Source organism: Podarcis pityusensis (genome assembly GCF_964106645.2).
Source record: "Podarcis pityusensis genome assembly, chromosome: 4".
NCBI classification, from domain to species: Eukaryota; Metazoa; Chordata; class Lepidosauria; order Squamata; family Lacertidae; genus Podarcis; species Podarcis pityusensis.
In genome coordinates, this window is record NC_138027.1 from 32358926 (window position 1) to 32386780 (window position 27855).

The 27855-nt window shown below is 40.2% G+C and overlaps 1 protein-coding gene across 18 annotated transcripts in view; it reads left to right on the forward strand.

Moving 5' to 3' along the window:
- Window positions 1–27855, forward strand: part of ZBTB20 (zinc finger and BTB domain containing 20) — a 622933-nt gene that overhangs the window by 493373 nt on the left and 101705 nt on the right. For all 18 annotated transcript variants that reach the window (XM_081004319.1, XM_081004316.1, XM_081004304.1 and 15 more), the window contains one exon: window positions 18241–18374. The gene's annotated coding sequence lies outside the window, so the exon portion shown is untranslated. The remainder of the gene's footprint in view (window positions 1–18240; window positions 18375–27855) is intronic.

Sequence of the window (27855 nt, forward strand, 5' to 3'; positions counted from 1 at the left end):
AACATAGGAAGCTAGCCTGTCTTATATTTTAACACTTGCTGGATCCAGGGGTTAGAAGAATCTTGCGTACAGCCTTCTTCGCCGCCCACAAACTCATAACACATACCCATTGCTTTTTACCTCAGTAGTGCCACTTTTCCAAGTGAATTCATTGAGAAAGCAGAGGTGGTTCAGAGAAAGGCAGCATGTGAGAGATTCACACGCTGTTTCCTGTTTGACTGTATGTCTTCCCAACCAGAATGCTGGAGAGGAGAAGGTGAACAACTTTCTCCACTGTGGCCTGGCTTGACAAGACTTCATATCCCATCATTCTGAAGTGAATGAAAGAAAACATTGCCAAGTCAGAGCCCTATGGAGGAAGCCAGCAGCTGGTCTCTTCTGTATACAGTGGTGCCCCGCAAGACGAATGCCTCGCAAGACGGAAAACCCGCTAGACGAAAGGGTTTTCCGTTTTTCGATGCGCTTCACAGGACGAATTTCCCTATGGGCTTGCTTCGCAAGACGAAAATGTCTTGGGAGTCTTGAGATTTTTTTTCGCCCCCCCCCCTTTTTCTAAGCCGCTAAGCCGCTAAGCGCCTTTTAGCAGCTAAGCCGCTAAGCCTTTAATAACCGCTAAACCACTAATAGCGCTAAGCCACTAATAGGGTTGCTTCGCAAGACGAAAAAACCGCTAGACGAAGACACTCGCGGAATGGATTAATTTCGTCTTGCGAGGCACCACTGTACCTGCTTCTGGCTACCATTGTGACCAACTGATGGAAGGCAGCAACTGACATGAAATGGCACCGCTGAATGCTTTGCATGCATCTTCATCTGGACTTAAGTTGATAGTCACATGGTAATGTACCCCTAATTCCCAGTATTTACAGGGAAGCCGTTAAGCTGGACTCTCTCTCTCTCTCTCTCTCTCTCTCTCTCTCTCTCACACACACACACACACCCTCCCAAATCAGCAGAAGGAGTAGAAGGGAGATCATTCCATCTGGGAAGCAGAAATTATTGCACTGACAGAACGATCATAATAGCATAGCATTCCACCCATTGCATTTATTATTTAGCATTCCATTAAGATAGTAGTCACAAGCTTGCACAGCCTCTCCTGATTCAGATGTTATGGAGAAGTAGAGCTCCATGTCATCAGCATACTATGTGATTCCTGCATTGCAGAGGGTTGGACTGGATGACCCTTGGGAAACCTTCCAGCTCTCCAGTTATTTGGTGCTAGGTGCATTAATACTCAAAGACTTGTTTCATATATTCCCAGGAAAACAGTTCTCTGGCTACTCTACCTTGAATTTTTTGGGGGGTTCACAAAAGTTTTCAGAAGATTTACACAGATAAGTGAAGCACCTCGAAAGAAGAACTAAATGAAAAACCATAGTAACATCTCTTAGTACTTGTATTTACATAAGATTGTGCTTCAGCAACTGTGATTTAATCTTTTTTGACATACATAAAGATTCCTCGAATTACCACCCTCTATTATAACATCCTGTTTTCAGTGGCTTATAACATTGTCAAATTTTAACTATTCATTGAATTTCTGCCTTAGGCTGCTTTCTTTTTATTTGGAAAGTTTCAGCAAACATGGTTCAGAATTTTCAGAGTACAGGGAGATGGAAGATTTTGTTTCTATTTTTTTATTTTTTTTGCGAGTGAAATAAAAACCTTGCACCTGTTCCCATGTTATGCTCGGGAGCAGGAGTGTCAAGCTCATTCTTTGGGGAGGGTTAAATAATTCATTCACTAAGGGGCTGTTGATAAGGCATATTAAACATTGTTTCTGAGCTGGTGATTTCATAACTAACAGCATGAATTAGCATTCGGCTGCTGGAAGGGCAGGAGATGGCTCTAGTATGCCTGTAATGTTACACTTTCTCACTAGCTGTTTTTGCCATTCTTACTCTTTCGGCACAAGAGAGGATGGTATGTGAAGGGCACGGAGCTTGTGTGTTTGACAATGTCACTGGTAGCTGGTGCCCCTCAGGGTATGGTGTATATATCGTTTGATCCCAATATTTAGATCGGGGCTGGGGAGGGGCTAAGTCTTTTTTGCTACATGTTCCAATACTAATGTTGCCTCCCTCCATTCCTGATACACTGGCAAAATATACTCATTTATAAAAACGAAGTAGTTTTGTGTTTTTCCTCATTGATGCTATTGATTTCACCTTGGAGTCTCAGGTTTTTGAATACATAACATATATACATACATATATTGTTATACGTGTGATATTATGTATACATACATAATATGTATGTATATATACATATATTATTATTTTGCAAGAAGGAAGAAATCCAGAATTTGTAGGCAATTGTAGATTTCTTGGGCCAACTGATAGGAAAAACGTGCTTCCCGTATACATTTAAAAATCCAATATATTTGGATTTATTGGTTGGGGGAGGGGAATTGCAATTGTTAACTGATACTCCCCCAGAGGGCATGTAATCACAAATTTTGCAAACTAGATGAAGCAACAAAAGGTGACAGGCGATATCAAAAAAAATGTGTTGACTCTGATCCAGACGGTGGCTTTAGGTTCATATTCAGTTGAATTTTGGACCTTCCCCCCTCCACACACGCTTTTTTAAATAGCAGAACTTTGTGCTGTATCAAAAACTGCTTTTGAAACTCCACTCAGTCTTAGAAGAGGTTTGCCAGGAGTCGCAGGGAGCTGCTGACTTGGGAACTAGACTTGTCCTCTGGATTTTATTTGGAAATTAAAAAGACATAATTAGGAATAGAGTCCAAAATGATATAGACACCCACCCCTGCAGCAGTGAAAACGGAGGGGTCTCTGCTTCATGTTCTGTAGTATTTGGAAGCCCGACTGGTCTATATAAGAAACATGATATTCTTGGCTGTAACTCTGGAGATATAGAACGCCTTTCCATGGACTCTGTACTGTATCTCGTTCTACCCCTTCTAACATTCTGGGAGCAGGGTATTTCTGTTTCATTGTGCTTCTAGTTGCTGTTTCTTACATTTTCGGTTTTCAGTTGCTATTCTCTGTTGCCTGTTGGTTTGTCATCTTATTAGGATTGTTTTTAGTTGTATTTTATTGTTGTTTTATTTTATTTCATCGCAAACTACTTTGAAATAATTTGATTTTAAAAATGGCTGGGGCTGATGGGAGTTGGAGTCCAAAATCATCTGAAGGTATAACACATTTCAGACTCTCTGTATTCACTTCATTTGGTAATGCAATATGTATGTGTCAGTAAGAAATTCTGTGGAAGCTAATGCTATAAAAATGAATATTGAATAGTTTTATTTGTATTTACCTTTCTACATTTTTTGTTTTATTTCCTTTTTTTAAGGGTAATATGTGTACTGGGGGGGGGAGGTAATTGACTTGGGTTTTTTTAAATCATAACCCTAGCTCATGCTCTGATTTGATTTGTCACTTTATGCCCTCTGATTTGCTGTTGCCATATCAATAGTTACTTAGTTCAGTTTATAGATCTGTAAAACAGGGTTACATGCCTACTTAATAACAATCGGGTATCATTTGTATTATTTGCATTAGGACTGTATACACAAATCGATTAATTGGTGTAATTAACCCATTCATTAATCAGTTAATTAATGTGCTGGCTGCTGATCGAAAGCCCAGTGCAGATTAAGCATGCTACAAGGAAAGGGAGTCTGAACCCTCTCACTATCCTATAAGAAAATGCTTTGTTCTGCCAGCATTGTTCCTAATAAGCTCTGTACATCACTTGATTGCTCCAGAGGTAAAAACATGGTGTGCTTTCAATCTTTGCTGAAGAACACAAGGAGTGAAGGAAGTACAGCTGCCATACATCCAGAATTTCCCAACATAGCCTAGATTTGGTAGTTGAAAACAGAATCTTGGCGGAAATCTCTGGAATGTCCAGGAAAATCCAGACATAAGGCAACCCATGTCTTTCTTTCTCTTTAGGTTTTGCAAATCTAAAGAAAGCTCAACAATTTTGGCAAAAGGCATGTTCTTAATAGGCAGAGTCTAGTTTAATTGTTTTGTAATTTTAGGTGAGTTAATTAGTAAACAAATTACATTTATATCCTGTACATCTTAGATAGCCTCATATTTTTACGAGAGACAGTAAGTTGCTGAAAACAATCCCATAAGTTTCATCAAAGTACAGGGCTTTGAAGTTTCCCACATCCAAACCCAGAACAGCCAATGAAGCTCTTTTGAGCACTATTATATGAACTGGTATCTCTGCTTAACAGTAGATCAAATATATGGTTACTAACCTCAATAAACAACAAAGTTTATTCTATTAATTTAAATAATCTTGTGTTAAAAGCTTGGATATTGGACCTGTCATGTAGACAAGTATTTTCATGTTCTTAATTAGATTTTTTTTTTTTTTAAGTACTCATGTTTATCAGAAGTACTTTAGTTAAGTTGCTGGAAAGGGATTTCTGATTTCACTCCTACTTCTCCAATTCTTATTTTTATTATTGCAATTTTTATCAGCTGCTTAATTAATGAAATCCATTTTCAACTCAATAATCAGTTGAAGCTTAATATAAGTTGGTTGGAATCCAAGTACTATGTTTAAATGTGCTGTAGAATGGGCTCTATACACTAATTGTATAACAACCATAATACAGTGGATGCTCGGGTTGCGAACATGATCTGTGCAGGAGGCACGTTCGCAACCTGCAGCGTTCGCAACCCGCAGCGCCACGTCTGCGCACACACGGGGTCACGATTCAGTGCTTCTGTGCATGCGCAAAGCGTGATTTGGTGTTTCTGCGTGAGCGCCGAAACCCAGAAGTAACCCGTTCTGGTACTTCCGGGTTCAGCGCAGTGTGCAACCCAAGAACGCGCAACCTGAACCCAAGGTATGACTCTATATCTAAAATTGGGCCTATTATCCTACTAAGTATTGAGTAAGCCTTGCTGAATCCATTGGTACATCTTTCTGCAAAGCTTCCATCTAGATCAGTCTAGAAGTAATATGGGCTCACTTGACTCTCTAAAAGGCTGTCCTGTAGTCATTTACGGTGTAGGAAAATAATTACATTTGACCATCAAATCATTATCTATATTGCAGCACAAATAGGATAACAAAAAAGTGCTGATAGGCTTGTAATAATTGATTTATTCTATACAAAAATTAAAGAAACATGGAGAATTCTTCTCTAATGAAATTATCTTGTCAGAAGTTTAGGTTATCCCTTCAGAAATTAAACAATGGAGCAGTAATGCGATATAATTTTAGCAGACCCATTTCAGTCAGAGTTCATGCTTCAAATGGCGTTAGTTGTCCTGGTCGATGATCTGCATCTAGAGTTAGACAGGGGAATATGACCTTGCTCATTCTCCTAGACCTCTCAGTGGCATTTGATATTATTGATCATCAACTACTTGTGAGCTGTTTGAGACTAGTGGGAATTGGGGACATCTCGTTGCCAAAGATTCTCCTATCTTCAGGGGCAGTGCTAAAGGGTAGTAGCATTGAGTGACTGCTGCTCTACCACATGGGATTTGACCTGTGGGGTTCCTTGAAATTCTGTCTTGTCACCAGTCCTTTTAAACATATAATGACAGTGCCCAGTTTTATTTTTATTTTTCATCAAATCAGGGAACAGTGGTAGATTCCCTGAAAACATTCATGAAAATACTTTTGTGGGGTGACTGGCATACATTTCCATTTCAACCAGACAGAAGTGATTATGTTGGGCCAACTCTAAACCAGTGGGAAATGTGCTTTTGCCAGCACACTCCCCTTGAAGAAAAAAGTTTTGCACCCTGGCAGTGTCCCTGGACCTTGTACTCATTTTGGACTCTTGCATGGCAGTAGCAGGAGTGTGTTTTACCATTTCAGGCTGCTGAGCTGGCTGTGGTCAAATACGGTTTTGTCCTAAGTAATCCATGCTTTAGTAATCTCCTGTTTGGATTACTCATATCCACTCTGTGTGGAACTGCTTTTACAAATGGTTTTGAAGCTGCCACTAGGGCGGAATGCTGTGCCTCATCTCCTCATAGGGATGAATCTCAGTGTGTATATTGCCCTGCTTCTAACTCTGTGGTACTGACTGCCCGGTTCAAAATGTCTATGTTGACCATTTAAGCAGTTCAACACTTTTTTCTTGTTTACCATATAGAGCAGCAGCTCTTCCCATATGTGCCTCCCAATTATTTCAGATATCTGTGAGAAGCCCTGCTTTAAACTGAGAAGCTCAATCTAAAATACCCATAAACCTAAATTCCATTTCAGAACTGACAGACATGGAAGGCTTGGAATTGTACTGTCAACCTGATCAGACAGGTTTTTATGCTGTCAAAAGAACAACAGTATAGGCCTCAGGCAGGCCTTGTTGGGCAGGGTATTGCATAGTGTGTTTGCCAACACAATCCCATTTTGTGGATTTTTATTATTAATTGGGGTGTGTGTGTTAAAATATGGTTTCGTTGCTGGTGGTTTTTAATTATTGGTTTGTTGCTTTGACAGTGTTTGTTGTCACAAATAAATAAATATTGTTCAGCTGACGTTGACACACTAGACCAGAAATTCATAGTGTTAGTGCGGCTCTCCTTACCCTGTTTGGAATATAGAGAACATGTTATGCAACTTCAGAGAAGTGCTATTTTTCTAGAAAAAGAGGTGCCAGAGCTCTTCCTTGTTCTCTTATAATGGCAATGGCACCCACCTGAGAGGTGTCAGCGAGTTCCAGCTGAAAAAAAACCCTGCTTCAGGGTAATCTGCTTTCCCAGTCTTGCTGCTGGAACTCAGAGATATAATAATAATGGCATGTATAGTAAACTGATTTTTTATACGACCTTTATGCCACCATTCTACCATCACCCGCATGCTAAATGGACATCTTGCCAATTCAATATTGGGTTGTCAAATGTGGTACACTTAGTAACAGCAACAGCAATGTTACATGTTTCCCTATTTGAGGTACCAATTATGTCAGGTTTTCGGAAGTGTCATAAATATCTCACCTGCTTTGCTATACAGCACTTCAGTGTGATGTCTATCACTAGGATTAATCCATTTGTACCTCAGATTGCATCCAAGGTCTGAATGAATAAATTACTCTGCACCTGCTTTTTTAGTGAGAATTTACTCCTTTTCTTAAAGACTTTCTATAGCGGAATGAATTGCTTATTCATAATACCTAGCATTGCCTTTCTGTCTACAGAACTCATGATCCTCTATCAGTCATTGATACCTGCCTTGATTGGTACTGCTCTGCTTGTTGTTGTCTTGTCTTGTTTTGCTTTGCTTAAGCTCAGGGATAGTCAACAACCAGGTTAATATACCGTCAACTTCAACGAACTAACATTTATAAATGAGTAATAGTCTCACTGTTGTTTACCATTACTTAAAATGTATGAAAGGCCAGCGGTTTGCAAAGCTCAATGCAGAATTTTTCTGGTCCTGTCCAGAAAACTTAAAATGTAAAAGTTTATCCAGAAGTCTACTTCTAACATTGCACAGAAGTGTCCTGGTGTAAAACAGATCCTGGATTCTTTGGAAATCCATTTCACTCACAGCCAAGCTAGATAGAATGTTAATTGCATAAAAGGAACTAATGTGCACTTTAACATTGCAAAGAGCTGCCCTGGGGAGGGGACAATTGTAGTCCCTTCCAATGCTAAAATTCTATGATTTTAAGATTGGGACTGTAGAAAGGGAAGTTTAGCTTTTTCCTCCATGCTGCAGAGCTGCTGCAAAATCACACACACACCAGCTTAAATATATTTGCATTAGGAGGGACTATCCCAATGGCACCAACAGAGGGAGCTTGCTGCACTTGTGAGAGTCTTGCACCAGTGCCTGGCACCCAGGTGGACCGGCAGTATCCCCCAGAAGTACCTTGCCCTTCTGGACTGTAGGAATGGGAAATCTGTTTGGCCATTGTGGTCAGCAAGTTGCAGGACTAGAGGGATCTTTGGTTTGACCCAGCAGGGTTTTTCTTATGAAGAGCTGAAGTAAGCATTGCTTTCAGTCCCCCGAGTTTCAGTCCTGTAATAAGGTATCCTTGGTAATGACAATTTGCTTCCTTGTGAAAGTAAAAATGGTGGTCCTATCTATCACCCCACACATACATAGGTCTGTCAGTATTAAACTCCATCTGTTCTGTAAGGCAAATTTCAGGAAAGTTCTTGTAGAGTTAAAAAAAAAAATGTGCTTGCCAGATAGCCACTCTCTCCTACCAGTCTTAAAAGATTTGTGTTGTTCTGGAGTTTATATATATATTTGTCAAGTCTAAACCTAGCACTGGTAAAAGGAAAGGAAAAAAGGAGGTGGGCATCTAGATCTACAGCTGTTTTAAGAAACAGCTTATTGTATAATGCCATTTGTATTTGTACTTTTTGTTTTGTGGCAAGTTTTAATAGTTACCCTTTGAGGATTTCCAGTCTAGCTTATCAGAATCCACCAACAGTCTTTTCTGTAATATTCGCGTTTCCCTTTTGGTTCAGCCCAGCCCACTGACAGATCATTCAAATTCAATTGTTTTATGTCTAAGCCGAACAGCTAATTAAAGTAGGGATGATTAACCTGACTGGCAGTGTCGCTCTCTCACTCTCTCCCTTGCTTTCTCTCTCACTCCCTCCTGTTCCAATCAGTCTTTTTCTCACTCTCTCTCTCTCTCTCTGTCTTTTGCTCCACTGTTGTGTTTTTTTTTTCCTCCTCTCTCCTAAACGTGGTCTGCTTGCTGATGGCAGAATGGCACTCGGAGATTTGTGCATTGTGTCTGGTTTCCTACGGGCAAGCTGACCCAGTGCCTCTAGGGACTTATCAATAGACCACTCAGAAGAGACAGAGACAGGAGAAAGGAGGAGGGGTGGGGGGAGACAGAGAGAGAGAGAGAGGGAGAGAGAGAGAGAGGGAGAATCAATATCAAGAATAGAAGGAGCTCCGAAGCCATTTTTTTAATTTTTTATTTTTTTTATTTAAAAAAAGTGTATCAGGACTTGGGAAGAGGGTGACAAAGAAGGTTTTTCAAAGAGCCAGTGGAGGAGGTTCTAATAAATTTGGAAGGATACAGTTCCCTGTCTTGGGGAAAAGGAGAACTCCTGGCTGATTAACATTCACACCAGGTATGAGATGTTCGCTACCCCTTATCACTGTGCCGCAACCGTGAGGGAAAGGCGCCTCTCTCTTTTTTGTCTATTTTTTCTTCTTCTTTCCGTTTCTTTCCTTCCTTTTTTTTTTTTTTTTATTTGAGAGGGAGGGAAAAAAGAGGGAGATGGAGCGAGCGTGTGTTTTGGTGTGTTGTTGCTTTGAAGCGGGGCGGGCGGGGAGAGAGAGGCGAGCCGTGGGCACTGGTGTGACGGGAGCAGGAAGAATGGAAGCAGGGCAGCAGCAGCAGCATTCAGGGAGCGGGAGAAGTGTCTGGAGTAGGTGGTTCTCCTCAGGCACCCCGAGGGGGGTTACCCAAGTTCATTCCGAGCAGGTGGATTTAGGCTGGGAGTTACTTAACGCTTGACCGCCAGTTTTGAAAAAAAGGAAGGGAAAAAAAAATCCCGCTTCCTATGTCTATTAAAGGAAGTGCCAATGTCTCTCTCTCCCCCCCTCGCGCTGCCTCTCTCTCTCTCTCTCTCTCTCTCTCTCTCTCTTCTCTCTCCCGCCCCCCCCCCTCTTTTCCTAACCAGACAGCGGGAGGGTTTCTGGCTCCCAGCCAGCCCAAAAGCCTCTAAGTGTTTTGCACTTGTTTCAGGGAGTCGCTGCCCGGGGATTTCCCCCCCACCCTCTTCTTCTTCTTCTTCTTCTTCTTTCCTCCAGCATTTTCACTAGAGAACAAAGAGTTCTTTACAAAGGGAAAGGGGGGGGGAGTGCAAGCTTAACGCCTCAGATATGTTCCCCCCCTCTGTTTTTTTTAGGGTTCCCCCCTTTTCTTTCGAAAAGAAACAGTGACAGCCGCACGCACACAAAAGCCCCAAATTGAAAAGGGATGTGATTTCTCTTTCCCTCCTAAAATACATTTTTGAACTAAGAAAAGGGAGGGGGGTTAAGAAAATAGTTTGAATTCCCCCCCCCCCCACAGTTGTCCTTTTAAAAATACAATGTGGCTGTTGCTTTGCTAACTTTTTCTTGATGGGGTTCTCTGGCATAAACTTAGGCTCTTCTCTCCCCCCCCCTTTCCCCCCTTCTTTCTTTGCCTTTCAAGACATTTCACCTGAGCAATAGAAGAGGCAATGAGAATGGGTAAGATGTTCTGCACAAGAAATGATGGAATGGGGGGTGGGTTCATTTACTTTTTGTCACCAGTCCCCCCAAAGTTTGTAAGGGCTTGTGGAAGGAAAGTGTGTTTGCCTCTGAAAGGATGCAGCAGTTATACACACATCTGGGGGCAGTTTTCTTTGGCCTTATGTTAATCATAGCACACTTGGTTATCCAAGAGGTTAGGAGGGCTTTACAGTTTGTGTTTGTTTATCTTTCCTGTAGATGGAACTATACCTATAGTATAGTACATACCTGGTTTTCATGTTTTTATTTTATTTTTATTCTGTGGATTTGAACCCCTCTCTCTCCATATAGATGTACACACACACACACACACACACACACACACAAACACACACACAGAGAGAGCACAATATATTTTGGCTAGTATCATAAGATTGCAAAGTTGAGTAGCAATTCATTAACATGTTACATGGAATTATAGTAGCAAGTGTCTACAGTTCTTCATGTTTTAAAACGTATCCAAGTATGTTCAATATATCTTGAACATTTACACACTCGAGAAAGGTTTCTTTTAATCAAAGTCATCCCCAATAATTAATTACTACTTTTGTTAAATCATTACTTTTAGTAGTTCACCAGAGCAAGTGGAAGCATGTATGTGGTCATCATTACTATCATAGTATATGTAATTTTACATGTATGCAAAATGTGTGGGACTAGATTGGAATTTAATTACAGCAATTGTTTTGGGACACAAAGGATGATTATCATTATCAGTGCTATTTTTCTTTTTCATTCAATCCTCTCCTTAAAGAGGTGGTCTGTTACAGTCACATATGTGCTGTATGTGTTTATGTAATACAGATTTTGGCAGTCCCACATACTTAGTAGATGTTATTTCAGAAGGAATGTGTTATGTTTACAGAGGAGGTACAAAGGCAAGTTTGTCCTACAGTTACTGCTATAATTTTGGAGTAACTTAATTGCAGCAATTGAAGTGAAACCAGATTCACGATGCAAACATAAAAGTGTTTTCTGATCTAGTCTTACCGTAGAGGACTCCATAGCTGAGCATGAAATATCTCAATAGAAAAAAAGAGAGTGTAGAAATCTTGGGCACATCCAGTATTTCCTGAAACACAGTAGAAATTGTCCAACTTTTGGCAAATTATATCCTCTTTTAAAAAGTTAGCGTTTTCTTCCTTTATCTCCCCAATTTTTTTCTGCATTTTTCATTATTTTATTTGTTTACTGTGCATTCTTCTTTCTGTAAATATTAAAATATAATTAAACAAGTAATGAACACCTCTAATCTTTGTCATTTTCATAGAAAAAAACCGACATGTCTGTACCTCCTGTGTATCTTTTCTTAAGATATCCTTTTTGTTTTTGTTCTATAACGTGGTATGTGTCCATTTTGTGTCTGTATTCCCAGAGGTGGCAACAGGAGGGAGGGGTAGTCCATGCCAAAATCTACATAAGTCCCTTCAGTCTCTGCTAAGAGGCATCTTCTACCAGAGCTATCTTTGCATCCAGAAGTACAGTGAAAGATGATAGTTCTTTTTTCTGAGATTCTTCATGGACCTGACCTAAGATACTAAGGCATTCACAGTACAGGAGAAAAGAGAAAGAGACGAGGGGGGAGGAAAGAAAATTAGGAAAGAAAAGCTCTTTGAGCAGAAACACACTGGCTCTTTCTTCCTGCAGGCAATCCGCTCCAGCTCCTGGCGACGTGTCCTGCACTATCAGATATCATATGACTCTTTAGTTGGACTCCCTTTAGCAGAATGGGCCTGTTAGAACTCTGTTTGTTTTCTTTTCTTTTCATTTCCTTTTCTCCTGTTCCCCTCCTGTTTTTATGTCTCTGTGTGCATTCTTTTTTCTCTCTGCTTTTTGTTCATATGCTTTACATAAAGACAGAGCATTAATTAATTCCATAGTCTGTTTTAAGTTAGCTGCCCAAATTTCATTTAACGTAGAGTGTGTTGTTTATCCTTTTCTTGCATGCGTGTTCGTATGTGCATATATGACCCCTTTCATATCGTTTCTTTTCTTCCTTATGTAAAATGGTAGGTAGGAATTGCTTTTCTTAATCTGGAGTCAGAATGCTAGGATTTCTGTCAGCATATCCTTTGGATTTGTGAGTTAATTTACCCCTGTGTTACCTTGTTTATACGAACAAGTTATTCTCAAGAATAAGTTTTAAAATCTGTATACAGAAATATATACACCCACATGAATTTCACTGGAAGTTCAGACAGATCCAGTTGGAAATTTTTACAGAGGAAACCAAGAGTAAGCTAAGTAATGATTCAGATTAAGCTGAAAATTGTATGTAGCATTTAGCAATAATGTGTGGTAATGGAAGAGGAAAGACAATAGACAAGGTGAATGTTACTAGTGGCAGTTCTTACAAATTCTCTCATATTACTATCAAGTGCTGTCTATGGGGAAGTGAAATATCTCTAACCTTTCTTCTTTTTCTTCCTCCATTTCCAGACTTTCCAGGAAATTTGTTTAATGGTTTTCCCACAGCAGGTTGTAATCAGGGATCAGAAGTCAGGTGCATCACTATAAGTTTTGATGATGGACCTGCCTAATTACCTCCTATGACTTAAGGCATATGACCTGAGGGGACCCATAGCACTGATAAAATAGCAGCTTGGAATGCTAACTTTGAAAGCACCTTCATCTTTAGCCTGCAGCCTTTTGCTTATTAGGATTAAGTCACACTGATATCAACTGGACTTACCTTTGAGTAAAGGTGCACAGAACTGACTGTAAGGCTGCATGGTATGTAACAATCAGAAGGCATCTCAGGTCTTGGCCACTTTGACATGGTGTATCTACTTGATCCATTTTAGTTCTGAAGTTACTTTGGTTTTCATTAAATTCTCTAAACTTGACTTTTAATTTTCTATAATTTTTCAAACTTAAAATATTCCATGCTGATTTTGTGAGGCAATTGTTTACCTTAATATTGTGTGCCAAGATACGGTGTTGTATGCATTGTATCATTTAAATGTTTTTGTTCCAAGTTTTTGCTATATCCAATCTGGTCTTAAAGTACAAAATTCTGAGATTTGTCCACTTCAGATCTCACCTCAGCTCCAAACTTATGCATCCCAGTTCCCAGCCTCAACCCTTGAACTATAATAGATTAGTATTAGTATTATTCACTAATCTTGCCAGGCTGTTGTTAGGAATGCTGAGGTAATACAAGTGAAGTACTTCCATGAACTACATAAATGATAAGCATTTTATTATTTTAATTAGACACTGTCTAAAAATGAAGCATTCATTCACTGTAGTAGTGTTTTCATAGTCATAGTTCATGTCTCCTGTTATTTAGTAACAACATACTATCTTACACAATTACAATCTCTTGTTCTTATTCTCAACAACTCTTTTTAAAAAAAAAATATGTTTCCCTTCCCGTCCCCCTCTCCCCCACATATGAATATAACTGGAGAAATTCTCTAACCGCGGAAGACATTTTCAAGGCTTTTTGCACTCTAGTTTCATTTTAAATATTTTATATTGGCTTGTTCTAACTGAGGAACGTGCAGTTTCATCCTGCTCAGAAAAATAGGGTTGGAAATTAGTGCTATAACTATTTTTGATAGCGCACAACTAATACGTATACTGTGTTGTACTTACTGGTTCCCACATTCACTAAGTCTCTTAGTAGTTATTGCTATTTAGTGTGTGTATATTTATTTGTCAGACTTTTGTCCCAGGTGATCAGGGTTTCCTGGGTTCCTAGCAATTCAACAGTGGCACCTGTTTGGGGATGGTACCTAATACATCGGATGCCAATTCCTCCAAAATGTAGGCTTGAACTTTGTAATCTGAAATATTTTTTTATGCCTTTATGCAGGCAAATATTAACCTAGCGAATATGCTAATTAGTACAGGGATGGAAGGAAGGGAGAAAGCTTAAAGCTTTTTACCATCTCAGAAGGAAATCTGTTCTGTCTAACAGGTTTAGATCAGGTGACTTTTTCTCCAGCAAACCGTGTTCTCAGGTAACTGTCTCTTTTCTAATGTCGAAAATCGGAGTCGAGGTGGAACTTTCAAAATGTGTACAGTAAAACCTAGACATTGGGCCAAAGTGGTTATTTGTCGTCTCATCTGATGAATACATCATGCATGTTCAGGAGGTTATAGCTGAAAAGGACAGCAGCTGCTTGTTGGAAGAGTGCAAGAACAAGGAGTAACTTGCTTTCAGTAGGGCCAAATACATTTCCGGTATAATTTTAGTGGAGTTCAAAACGATATCTAGGTAATGTGTGCTCCCATTTTATCTTTAAAAACCAAGCATAGCAGAGCCTGATGATTATTTAGATGGATGTTTGCCAAGGGGAAAACCAGCTTGTGTAACACGTGTGTCTTGGGTGCAACAGTGTTGCTTAAAGGCCACTAACAGGATAACTACTGAGAGGAGAAGCAGATTTTCCTTTAACATGATACGCTGCCCTGCTGCTTTCAGATGGCAGAGATTTGAAGTTTAATTTCTTGCTGAAATGGAGAATCTGTATATAAGAATAACTTTTCATTTAGCGTTTGTTCACTTGGCTATCTATTTGTATGCAAAATGAGCCATAGCAAGCCTTGTAGTTTTATTTTGTATTGACCACACATGCTTGTTTGTTGGCTTTCTTATCTTAGGTGTAGTAGCATTTCTTCCTAAGGCCCTCCCCCATTTTGTAATTTAGATTTTTGTTTATGATGATAAACTAGTGTGTCCTGAAAAAGAATCTCGTGATTGTTTCCTTTTCCATTTAGGATTAATATAACGAAAATCAGAATGTGAGATAATCATAGGTGTGCTTCTGTATTAAATAATTATGAGTATTTTCTAGTTTTTAAGTTTATTTTCAATTCGGGGATAAAAAATAGAATTCCGTGTAACTAACTTTTTCTTACTGCAGCTGTTTTGGCTTGCCACATTGCATATACCCATTTCTTTTTAAGATCAGATGTAGCCTTCCTTAAATAAATCCTTTCCCTGTAATACTTAACATTTTATATATTAGATCTCTTCAGAGCTGCTTGAGCTATAAGACCTCTAAAATCCAGATCCAAATCTTACAGTTTAAGCTCTTCTTTGGGTTGCATATCACACAGGTGGTTTTCTTGACCTTCTCCACCTCCCTCCCTCCGGTTAAGGATCTTAATTAAGATGTTGCAGTTAAGATATATTGCATAAGGGTTTGTGCTTGCTACTGTTCACAATGAAATCAGAATTGTGAACTGAATTCGGTCCTTCCATTAAGAATTCTCTTGGCATTCCTCAAAGACTTGTTTTATGCTCAGTCGGCCTTTTAAAGTTCTGACCATATTAAGAGTAGAAAAGGAGCTAGTCTGTTAATGCAGTCTTTTCATTACCCTAGATAATAAAATTTCTCTGTGACCGGTTAATCTCTACTATGTATCCCAGAAAGCCTGCAGATCTAGCGTGAGAAACAATTTCTGCTCCTTCCCTACAGAAAATAAGTTCTGTAATTATTTTTCTGGCCAGAGAATCAGGAAATAGCAAAGAAAATTATGTGTATTTAGAAAGTTGCCAAAGTCTTTGCCTGTGAGGAGATCAGTTGTTGGATTCTTTATAAAGAAAGAAATCCTCTGGTCTGTGAGTCCTCAGAATATCCTTAGTATTACAGTTTGTAGGGGGGGAAATCCCCAGTATTAAACCTCAAGCAAGCAGAATCGGACAGATCGGTTGCAGCTTATACAACAAATATACCTGTCTAAGAAGTTAGTATCCACTTCACATACTCAGTTTTGCTTGGGTTAATAGTACAGTAGATGGATTTTTATTTTTATTTTAATCATGACATTTATATCCTGCTCTTGAGTGAACTCTGAATTAAACAGAAGGCCAATATCTCATTTTAAAAAAATGAAAATCAGTTTTGGAAGTCTGTAGTTCTGAGCAGAAAAGTAGCAGGAAGCAATGGAATGTTTAACCTTTTTTGCAGCTTGTTGTTTTCCTTTGCCAAATCCTCCCTCCCAGTCACTTTCCCCCTCTCCCACCAGTAAGGTCCAGCTTGCAGTTTCCCCACAGGCATCTGGTTGGCTACTGTGGGAAGAGGATGCTGGAGTAGATGGGCTATTGGCCTGATCTAGCAGACTCTTCTTGTTATGTGTCAAATGCATATAAATACTGGGTATTGATACACATACCATTTTGTTCCCTACATGGCGTTTCCAGTGGGTGGGTTAAACCCTAAGCCCACAATCTGATTCTGCATCAGGTGTTCCCAGACAACTTACCGGGTCAAATATTTTTTGCTTTATATTCATTACTGGTTTCAAAAGCTGATCCTATAAACATTTTGTAAAATCTATCAGGAAAGGTAGATTAAAAATAGTATGTGAAGAAGTATGGCAGAAATAGGCCATCATTGATCATTAAGTGAGTCTACTTATCCTTGTCCCCCAGCGCCAAACAAGAATTTCACAGTGTTGAAAATCTTATATATAGAAATATATCGTAGCATACAACCATGACATCCTGTTTTGAGCAAGCAAATTGATCCGTCTCAAGCTCATAGGAGCCAACTCCTAATAAAATATTTGAGGGGGCTGCCCCCCAAAAGTTAATAGGCCTTGCCATTCAAATGTTGTGCCTGTTCCACGTCTTGTGACCAGTTATGCAGGACAGGGCTTACCTGCCCCCACAATAGTTTATGCAAGTTTATCTCTGCTCAGGGTAGAATCTAGATTGAGTGATATCTCTTAAATATATGGAGGCACATCAACTTGGAATCACATGCATTGTGATGAACCTGATTTTTCTGCCTCAAGTCACCACCTTACAGGGGGTGACTCTCAATCCTAGCTGCTCAGAAAGTATAGCTTGATTACATAGGGCTGCATGTTTGCATCACGGGTTTTGCATTATATTTTTCAGGTGTACATCAAATATGTTTTAAGTATATGCTAGAAACATGGTGTATAAAACTGTAAATTATGTAATTTCAGTTAGTTGGGACACATAATTATATCTCGTTTAAATGCAAATTAGAGTGTGTATTTTGATGTACCATTGCATTTTGTTCTATACATTCTTTCTGAAGAGCCAATTGCATAAGCTTTCCTCATTTTTTCTCTGCCTAAACCTTGAGTGACGATAACTGGGCACTGTTAAAATACTGCTACTTCCTTCCCTACTCTGGAATTTGCTATATTTTATTAAGGAACACATTAATGTTGGGAGATAGGAACTTGAATGTGCAGGAAGAAAAGAACATGGACATACATTTATAGATTATAGAAAAAACATTTTGACATCCTCAAGACACTTCAGTAATTAACGGTAATATTCAGTTTTATAGCACCATCTCCAGTCATACAGTGTCAGGATGTTCGATAAAAATTGACTAACAGAGACTTACTATATCACTTTGCTATTAGCATTATTTTGTGCTTTTTAAGATCTATATGTAACCACTGGAAAATAGTTAAGTCATTCTGGATTGCAGTGTCACCGGTATGCTGATGACACCAAATTCTGCCTTTCTTCTATGTCAAGTGCAGAAGCAGTTGTAGGTTCCCTGAGCAAATGCCTAGATTGTCTGATGGCTAATGAATTGGAAATTAATACAGACTGGACAGATGTATTAAGCCAATTTGGAGCCATGGTTTTGTCTTTCTTTGGTAGGGTTATACTGCCCCTAAAGGGCAAGGTTTGCTTTTTGGATACTACTTTAGCCTACATTTCTGGTGAAATCCCTGATACAGTGAATAAAAATGCTTTCTACCCGCTTTGGCTGATGAGCTAGCTGCAGTTGCTTCCATCACATAGGCCCAAATCATCCATCATTTTGAAACAACCAAACCTGCACTGACTGCCTGTTTTTATCTCAGCCAAGTTCAAAGTACTGATGAGGTGTGGTCTTTTTTTAAGATTTAAAAGTCCTGTATAAATTGGGGTAGAGGTGGCTAATCTGTGATGCTCCAGATACAGTTTTATTATCAGATACTTGCAGGTGTATAAGCCACTTCGTGTGCTATGTGGATATACAGAAAGTGCCATATAAATAGTTGCATTAATTAATTAATTGTTGTTGTTGTTTTTTACAGACAAGCAAGTGTCTTCACACAATTTTGCTGAAGGTCCATGTTGACCAAGACTGCATAAGAACAGAAAGCAGACTTTGCACAGCCTGCATCCAGAGCACTTGCTCTCATCACGAGGCCACACTGCTTCCTCAAATGTAAGTTGGTATTAACACATTGTTTATGTTTTAAGAACATTGATTGAGCTAAATGTAGATTAGCTGATATTATATCCACATCTTGGTTTGCATGTATTCCTTGTTATTTATTCCTTATGACATCTTTCTAAAGCACACTGGATGCAGGTGATAATTTCCCATGCAGTGAAAGTGTCATAATTTGACTTTGCTTAAATCTTGGGAAGATGTGTCGGCCAAGATAGGGCCAAGGCCAGATTCTGTTTAGGAGTGCAGTAGATTTTGTTTCTTTTGTCCATTTGTTTGTTTGAGGTTTTTATTGATTGTGTTTATTGTTATTGGTTTTAGTATTCCAGTTGTGTTTCTAAGTTGCTTTGAATCATTTCTATGGGTAAAGCAATGAATAATAATAAATGTGAATTTCATCTTCAGACTGTGTGCCGAAGAATTATGCACTATGTGAAACCAACTCTTCATAGTGCACTAAATATCACATACTACATAATTTCACACACTACATAATTTCATTATGGGATGACACTTCCATATTTGGGAAATAGTAGGTGGTCCATGAATAATAAATAATACAATTCAACTACCACATATAGACGCATTGCATTGTGTTGCACGTCCTTGTCCTTGGGACCTATGTATTGTATATACAGAGCTAGTGATACATATGTGTCTTGTAATGGGATATTTTTACATCAGCATGTCAAAACCCAGTTTTTATTCTTCTCATGAAGAAACTCCAGTTTCAGAGCAAGCAAAGCTACATGTAGGCTGGAAAAGTGGGCTGCAACAATATCATTGTCCCTTCACATACTTCAATCAATCTTCTGTAAGGGCAGGAAGAATTTGCGGTAGTAGCTAGAAGTGTCTAGACTTGCAGAATATTTCTATGTACTTAGCTTGTATGGTGTGTGTGTGTGTGTGTGTGTGTGTGTGTGTGTGTGTGTGAAATACACCCACAAATTCACCCACACAATATAAGACTGGCAAAGTCTGAGTACTGACCTGAATAGTACAAGCAATGCCCCGATTTTTGTTAAATTGTATTTTGTAATTGTATAAGCCTTTTTTTTTATGGGGGGGGGAGAGTGTTGCTTGTCATTCCTCCTTCCGACTCTGGAGTGTTCATCTCCCTTTTTGGTGAAGAAGTGAAAATGCTTTTGTTATGTTGACAGTCACCTCTCCTCTTTTGTAGAATTACTTTTCTGTAGTGATGTAGAAAATGAAACTACTTTTCACTACTTTTAGCATGCAGTAGTTGCATTTCATTTACTCAATGCTAAAGGTCACTGGCTATTGCAAGACAGATGCTCTACCACTGAGCTATGGCCCTTAACTTCATTGTTAACTGATTTGTGTGGTTGTACAATGGACAAGCAAGAGAAGGTAACCTCAGGTGGGTTTGCATATGTAACATTTACCAGGGCAAGAGGACGACAGAATGGGACAAAGGAGTTTAAGGTTGGTCACAATCAGCTCAGCTTAGATGCAGCAATTGTGATTTGATGATAATTGTAAAATTATAGTTCAGATATACTTGGGTGTGTACATCAGCAGTATATGAATAGGTGAGTCTTCAGTTCAGGCCATGGTTTTTATGAGTAATGCAGGGCTATGCCGATTTCAAGCTTGGTTTTATTCAGACACCACAGTTTCTGAGGTGGTTGTTATATCCTTGTAGCAGTAGTGCAGACAAGCCTCAAGATTATTCTACAAAATGAGAGTGCCTGTGAAAATGTAGACTATTAATATTAAAAAGGATGCAATGTCCAGCCACTTAAATGCTCCTTCCAATGGCAATGACTATATTTTTAAAAATAAGGCTTTTCTGGGGCATTATCACTTTTAAATTGTATCGTACCAAAGCTTTCCAAGCACTAGCCTTTGCAAATATACGTTTAAGCGTGTTGTTGGCAGATTGTTGGCATTCGTCTATCTCGAGAGACAATGACATGCACCTGTGGAGGTGACATCAGAGGTAGCATAGGGGGCACTGCAACTGTTATTTAGAATGGAGCACGAGAGGTTGGGGGTGCTGAATTTTGACATTGCACAGGGTGCCGCTGAAATTTGATACCCCAAGGTCCACCACTCGTGAAGTCAAGCCACTGTGTTAGCAGCAACGAAGTGACCTCCCTGGGGTGCAAGCCTGGGCAGTCTGTATGGAGGTCCTGGACTGTCCAGGAGACAAGGCCCCCCTTGGGTTCATTGATGTGGTCCAAAGGAAAGCAGAGCAATATGTTTGGCACCAACTGGCTGGAAGCAAGTGTACAAGGTGCCATCCAACCATCTTAGGGACTTCATTCCTGATTTGTGTAGGGTTTACTCCTTAGCCTTTTCTTCTCCACTGCAAGACAGCAGAGGTTTAGGACCAGAGTTTCCCTGCTCCTTGATGGACCACCTTCCCAGGTTGGCGAGCCCCATTTGCCCCTCTCTTCCTTCTACAGCATGTGCAGTAACTGCTCTCTTGACTGTTGGACCCACTATTTGTCTCTTTTGCTCAATCCGCCACAGCCTGTCTTCGCATGTAGGGGAAGACCCTAACTCACTGAGGGTTTGAGACCCATCGGCTCACTTGGTTTAGTCAGCCATTCCTAGAATCTGGCACAGGAGCCACAGGTGAGAGTGTGGCACTAGGAGCCGCAGGTGAGAGCTGAGTGCAGGGTGAGGACCTAAGTTGGACAAACTGTCTCAGAGGGAGCATGACGTGTCTCCCACCAGAGGTACTATCCCTCCCTTTTAACGTGTAACACTTTAATAGTTAATGCATTGGATGTTCTAACCATGGCTCTGAATGTTAACCATGGAGTTGTATTATGTTTGCAGAATCATTATCAGGGCTTGCTTTTAACCAAGGTTTGAAGTTAGAGCAGGAGTGCAGTCTGCTGCCAATCTATTAATTATAGTTAAGAGATTGCCCTGGCACAAACATATTGGTTCCAATCTGTACATTTGCTTTGTTTTTCTTCATCTTTATTGTTTCATCATTAGAAAACTTAGAACAGATTTTCCCTTTAATTAGATATTCATAGCAACTGCATTTTCAGGGTTGCCCCCCATTTTGAAATAAAATAGTGTTGCAGTGAAGCATTTTTAAAAATGTGATCTCACAAACTTGCCTTAAGTCCCTTTAGACCACTTTGCAGACTACTGCTATGCTCAGTGTGTTTGCTATTGCCCGGTTTTGATCACAGTTGGATTTACAGTGAATTAAATATGGTGGATAAAAATACAAAAGAACTAGAAGAGAGGAAGAGCTCTAGGTGAGTTATCTGAAGTTTAACATGGCATATTAGCCGTTCTTTCCAATATTTATGAGTTGCCTATCTGGCAGAACAACGAAGGCGACTTACAGCTATAATACAAATACAAAACAAAACCAAAACAAGAAAGAGAACTGGTCTGGGTTATGGACATATATCAGGAAGCACACTACTTGATAAATACCACGTGCTTTCATTGTTGGCAAGAGTTCATAACCCACCTGGCACTGAGCACCCATCTAAATTTCAGAGTTGTGGAAGGTTGATTCGAAAGGAAGAATTAAGACGACAAGCAGCATGCTTTAACCTGTATCATTCAATTCAGGGTAGAAAGGAAGAAAAAAATTCTTGCTAACTGAAGTAAGTGATGGTTGGGATGGAGAACATTGAGCCAAGGAAAAAGTGGAGGAAGAAATAATGGTACATCTTTAAATATGTGGCTATTCAGACTAAGTTTATGTACACAGCATACCATAAAACAGAAGTTCTGTGTTTATGAGGCTGTGGTGGTGGTATTTTTTTCCTATTCTAATGATTGTGTTTGGCTCAATTGATAACAGTTTAATGACACTTTGACTATGTCAGAGTAATAGTAATGCTCTGAAAACATTAAAGTGTTGTAGATCTGTATCTGTAGGAGTGCACTTGCTGCTACTACTGTTTCTGGGAGGTGGCTGAATCATCCTGATGGCATTCAACAGGAACCAGCTGCTGAGAATATTAAAATGCAAGCATTTATTCCTCCAGAGAGACAGTGACATCTGCAAAGTTTTCCTGTCTTGATAATCCCACAGAGCATTCTGTAGTAGTCTTAACTTTACTGTGTCTTTCTTTATGAATTCTCTTTGGAATCTTTGTAATCTTCAGGATCTGCATAGGGGATTGTTAGACCTATGTATATCTCTGTGCCTGAGATTAAAAATAAAACAGTTTTGGAAAGAATGTATATGCAACTTCTCTACAACTATCTTATTGGTGTAGAATAGAAAATGTGTTCTTTCTTGTACGATGAGTCACTTTCATCACCAGAATTTGAAGTTGATGGAAGGAAGAAGAAGCTACAAAAGATGCTTCTAGAGATTCCATTTCAAGTATATTTGAAATCCATAACAAATTTTTAGAATCTACTTAAAAATTATATCAGATTCATGCTCCTCATCGTAATCTTAAACGTGGGTGTAGTCCTTCCATGACCAACATCCAGCCCTTTTATTAATCCCTTTCTTCTCTCACAAAATGCATTCCACTCATTCAAGCTATTCACCGGGTTTCTGCACAACTATCTGCTATTGTATTTATGTTTGTGTTTTGCATACTTTGCCTGGTTTTCTACACTGTGGCTGCAATCCAGCTAAAGTTGATTATGACTCAATCTCATTGAAAGAAATAGAACAGGTTGCTTGCAATTAGGGCAGCTTTTATTGCTAGTGGGGTAGAAGTGGAAGGATCATTAGGCGCGAGTGATCATGCTCTTCTGAAGATTACTATACAGCGGAAAGGAGCAGCCAAGCATACTAGGACTCAATTTCTTGACTTTAAGAAAGCCGACTTCATAAAACTTAGGGAAGTGCTAGGTGAGCCCATGGACAGTAATACTATAAGGAAAGGGAGTTCATGATGGCTGGGAGTTTGTTAAGAGGGAGATAGTAAAAGCACAACTTCAGGCAATACCAATGAGACAGAAACATGGAAGGTGCCTAAAGAAGCCAGGGTGGCTATCTAAAGAACTTTTAACTGAGTTAAGATTAAAAAAGGATGTGTACAAAAAATGGAAAAGGGGGGAAACCACCAAAGAGGAATTCAAACAAATAGCCAGCACGTGTAGACACAAAGTCAGAAAAGCTAAAGCACAGAATGAACTCAGGCTTGCTAGAGAGGTTAAAAGCAACAAAAAAGGCTTTTATGGGTATGTTCGTAGCAAAAGGAAGAACAAAGAAACAGTGGGGTCACTCAGAGGAGAAGATGGTGAAATGCAAACAGGAGACACAGAAAGGGCTGAACTCCTCAATGCCTTCTTTGCCTCAGTCTTCTCCGATAAAGAAAACAATGCCCGACCTGAAGAATTTGGAGCAAATGATTCAGCAGAGGAATCACAGCCCAGAATAACTAAGGAGATAGTACAAGAATACTTGGCTAGTTTAGATGTATTCAAGTCTCCAGGGCCAGATGAACTGCATCCAAGAGTATTAAAAGAACTGGCAGATGTGATCTCAGAACCACTGGCAGTCATCTTTGAGAATTCCTGGAGAACAGGCGAAGTCCCGGCAGACTGGAGGCGGGCAAATGTTGTCCCTATTTTCAAAAGGGGGAAAAGAGAGGACCCAAATAATTACCGCCCAGTCAGTCTGACATCAATACCAGGGAAGATTCTGGAGCAGATCATTAAGCAAACAATCTGTGAGCACCTAGAAAGGAATGCTGTGATCACCAATAGTCAGCATGGATTTCTGAAAAATAAGTCATGTCAGACTAACCTGATGTCGTTTTTTGACAGAATTACAAGCCTGGTAGATGAAGGGAACGGAGTGGATGTAGCCTACCTTGATTTCAGCAAGGCATTTGACAAGGTGCCCCATGATATTCTTGTAAAGAAGCTGGTAAAATGCGGTCTTGACTATGCTACCACTCAGTGGATTTGTAACTGGCTGACTGACCGAACCCAAAGGGTGCTCATCAATGGTTCCTCTTCATCCTGGAGAAGAGTGACTAGTGGGGTGCCACAGGGTTCTGTCTTGGGCCCGGTCTTATTCAACATCTTTATCAACGACTTGGATGATGGACTCAAGGGCATCCTGATCAAATTTGCAGATGACACCAAACTGGGAGGGGTGGCTAACACCCCAGAGGACAGGATCACACTTCAAAACGACCTTGACAGATTAGAGAACTGGGCCAAAACAAACAAGATGCATTTTAACAGGGAGAAATGTAAAGTATTGCACTTGGGCAAAAAAAATGAGAGGCACAAATACAAGATGGGGGACACCTGGCTTGAGAGCAGTACATGTGAAAAGGATCTAGGAGTCTTGGTTGACCACAAACTTGACATGAGCCAACAGTGTGACGCGGCAGCTAAAAAAGCCAATGCAATTCTGGGCTGCATCAATAGGAGTATAGCATCTAGATCAAGGGAATTAATAGTGCCACTGTATTCTGCTCTGGTCAGACCTCACCTGGAGTACTGTGTCCAGTTCTGGGCACCACAATTCAAGAAGGACATTGACAAACTGGAACGTGTCCAGCGGAGGGCAACCAAAATGGTCAAAGGCCTGGAAACGATGCCTTATGAGGAACGGCTAAGGGAGCTGGGCATGTTTAGCCTGGAGAAGAGGAGGTTAAGGGGTGATATGATAGCCATGTTCAAATATATAAAAGGATGTAACATAGAGGAGGGAGAAAGGTTGTTTTCTGCTGCTCCAGAGAAGTGGACACGGAGCAGTGGATCCAAACTACAAGAAAGAAGATTCCACCTAAACATTAGGAAGAACTTCCTGACAGTAAGAGCTGTTCGACAGTGGAATTTGCTGCCAAGGAGTGTGGTGGAGTCTCCTTCTTTGGAGGTCTTTAAGCAGAGGCTTGACAACCATATGTCAGGGGTGCTCTGATGGTGTTTCCTACTTGGCAGGGGGTTGGACTCGATGGCCCTTGTGGTGTCTTCCAACTCTATGATTCTATGATTCTCTGCTTTCAGTGGGACTTAAGTTCCAACCACCTTTAGCTAGATTGGTGCCACCATGCAGAAAGAAATCCAGCAAAAGTGTGTGCCTGCGCACATAAGTAAACAGAATAGCAGAGGACCATGAGAATTACTTGAATTAGTAGAATGCAGGCTATGAGAAATGAGAGGGATTAGTAGGTGAAGGATTTGATGTGGGTCATGATAGGGCTACACAGATTATCAAGGTCAGGAGGCACGCGAATCTGATGCAAAAAGCAACAGCAAAATTAATCCAGGAATTGCAAAAGAAATATGTAGTTCTTATGCGAAAACATATGGGAATATACTTCTTTAACATGTTTCCTGAACTAGAATCTTCAGGAAAATTCATTTTAATGGTTCTCTCCCTAATTTTTGAAAAATGAAGGAGAGGAGGAGATGGAGATCATACATTTTTCCTTCCTCTTCCTGTGGAATTGGGATGCAGTTGGGGTAGGAGAGGCATGTCATTGTCAGTTTTTTAATTACTCAGAACTCCGGAATAGGCAGGCTAAAAAGAAGCTCCAGATGAATAATGAAATATCTGGAATCACTTCAGTTACATTGGCTAATTATAATATTTTTAATGCATTATGACACCAGACCAGTTGGCAGTGAAGGCAGCAAAAAAGGCATACTTTCCTGCCTCCATTGCATCCTCATTGTGCCATCCAGCAGAGCGTTTCCAGGTAGTGCGAGGCTTTTTACAGTATGGCCCAAAGGAGGAGGTGAGAGAACTGACAGCATGCTTGCAAAGACTTTTGTTTACCAAGCAGTTTGCGGATAAAATTGCTTGCATCTACTAGGGCCTTGACTTCACTGTTACAGCAGATGAATCTTGAGAGGTGTCCAGAGCACTGCCTAGTCCTGTAATGTTGGATGAGTTTCAGTTAGTAAGGCTCAAAGGCATGGACAAGGTGCTTCGATCGGTCAGGGCGATCACTTTTCTCTCTCAACCCTTACCCTTCTTGGCTGATAAAAACTAGCAGGGAGGGGACAACTGTCTGGGCCCAGGGCATGAGTAATGCCTCTTTATGTGAGGGGGTGATCCTGGCCCGCTTGGCACTTGAGGCTCAGGTGCTCTTGGTGGCGTGGAGTGCCTTCCAGCAGCTTCAGCTGGTGTCCCACCTGCTCCCCTACCTGGACAGGGATTACCTAACTTCTGTTGTCTGTCTTCTGGTAACCTCTAGGTTAGATTACCGCTACATGGAGCTGCGTCTGAAGACAGGGAAACTTCAGCTGGTACAGTAGCCAAGTTGCTCACCAGGGCAAGGTGGTTTGAGCATATTACACTGATCCTGGCTTGATTGCACCAGCTGCCAATTAGTTTCCAGGCCCAATTCAAAGTGCTGGTTTTGACCTGTAAAGCCTTAAATGGTTCAGGACCACAATACCTCAAGGACTGCCTCTCCCCATATGAACTAACCTGGACCATGTGATCAGCATCTGAGGTACTCCTTCATATGCCTCCTCCATGGGATGTCTGGAGCACAGCAACTTGAGAACAGGTCTATTCTGCAGTAGCTCCCTGCTTGTGGAACACTCTCCCCAGGGAGGCTCACTTCACAGCTTCATTACATATATTTAGGCACCAGGCAAAAACTTCTTCTCCTAGGCCTTTGGCTAATTAAACAATCTATGCCTTTGTTTTGTTTTGTTTTGTTTTGTTTTGTTTTGTTTTGTTTTGTTTTGAACTGCCCTGTGATCCTCAGCTGAAGGGTGGTATAGAAATGTTGCCATTGTCGTCGTCATCATCAACAACAACATTCCCAAAATATTAGGTATTTCTGACACAGACAAGGGGAGGTGACCTCTAATAACACTGGGCAACAATTTTTTACTTTTTGAATGTTGTCTAGATTTCTACAACTGGTTTAGGGTATTTTTGCACTGCTGAATCAGGAAATGGCATCCGTTTCTCTCCATCAGGTCAGGTTTTTGTGCGATGTTGATTTGAAAAAAATCAGATCTTGTGACAAAATCGATTACATTTTTGTGGCATTATCAGCTGATTTTTGTCAACACATATCATCCTAAATATGTTTTTAAGAGAAAAAAATGTTTTTCCAACAATATATATTGATTACCTGATAGAAACATTGATTACTGTAAACTGAATGGTGGGCATTGATAAAGGTAAGTACACGTAAATTGCATGTTGCTTCACCATTTTTCAAACTTCAGGGCTTGAACTTCCATTTCTTGGAACTCCTGGAATGCTCAGCGGCAGGGAGGTCTCTCTTCAGAGTCCCAACAGTAGTCAGCCATCATGACTGCGTCCCAGCGACCCTGATACCTGGTCTCCATCTCTTTCATGTCCTGATGGAATCTCTACCCCTGCTCGTCACTCATTGAACCCAGGTTCTCAGGAAACCGGTCCATATGTGAAAATAGGTAGTGCATCTTGACGCTCATGTTGCAGCCCAGGTTTCTGAAAGCAGTCAGCAAGTTGTTGACAAGTTCTGCGTAGTTTCTGGCCTTATTGTTGCCAAGAAAGTTCTTCACTACCAGAACAAATGCCTTCCACGCT